This window comes from Habropoda laboriosa, unplaced genomic scaffold (assembly GCF_001263275.1).
Source record: "Habropoda laboriosa isolate 0110345459 unplaced genomic scaffold, ASM126327v1 scaffold204, whole genome shotgun sequence".
Lineage (NCBI taxonomy): Eukaryota > Metazoa > Arthropoda > Insecta > Hymenoptera > Apidae > Habropoda > Habropoda laboriosa.
Window position 1 is genome coordinate 489901 of NW_017100385.1, and position 957 is coordinate 490857.

The following is a 957-nucleotide window of genomic DNA, read 5'->3' on the forward strand; positions in this document are numbered from 1 at the left end:
GTTAATTGAATTGAAACTTCCTATACCGAATACCAATATGAAAGAAAAAGAGACTAAAATTGTGCACGATTCATTCAGAAGTTATAATTCTCTCCGAAGAAAACGTGAAGAGATGTTCCAATTTACTCTTCATTAGGAATTTAAAACCGAAATAATCGCACAATTTACCGCACTTTTATCTATATTATCATTTTTTTCAATTAGCAACGAGTATGCGACGTCGTACCGATGATTCAAACATTTTACTATAAATATTACGAGCCAACTACTTTCCACGTAACAATATTTCTTTGCAAGCTTTTTACGTCACACACGGAATATGAAAAACCTAATCGCGAGTGTACTTTAATTCGTGCAAAGCTATTTCGAAAATTTATAAAAATTCACTATACTCTACTGTTGCATCAGTCGGTATGCAAATTTGCAAATATTACCGACAGATGAATCTTACTCTTACGTAGCGAGAAAGGTAAATTAACTCTAATAGCAATTAATTCTTATTTTTTTTTTTTTTTTAAGAATTCACCGAGCTTCTACTTGTACTTTCATTCATTATTAATTCTTCCTCTGATACATTCCGATTCAATTCGAAATTCATTATTACGTCTTTAAAAATAAATCATCATCGATATTATGTAATATCGTAAATACCTGTTATAGCAATTCAATGAATACAATTCAACAGTATTTTATGACAAACACTCGGTATATTTCATAATCCACTCGTTCTAAACCCGAGCAAAAATCGTGAGTGGAATAATTCATTCATTCACGCAACACTGATCTATTAAATGTATGAAATAGAAAGAGTCTCAGAATCAATCGCGGTGAGTGCTTCATTTTACTTGCAATCTGAATTTACGAAAAAAAAAGATAAAAAAAAGTTACCGTTAAACGCGAGAGCAGCCACGTTAGGGCGCTTTAGGGGATACGCAACACTAATCATCTATGCACTCT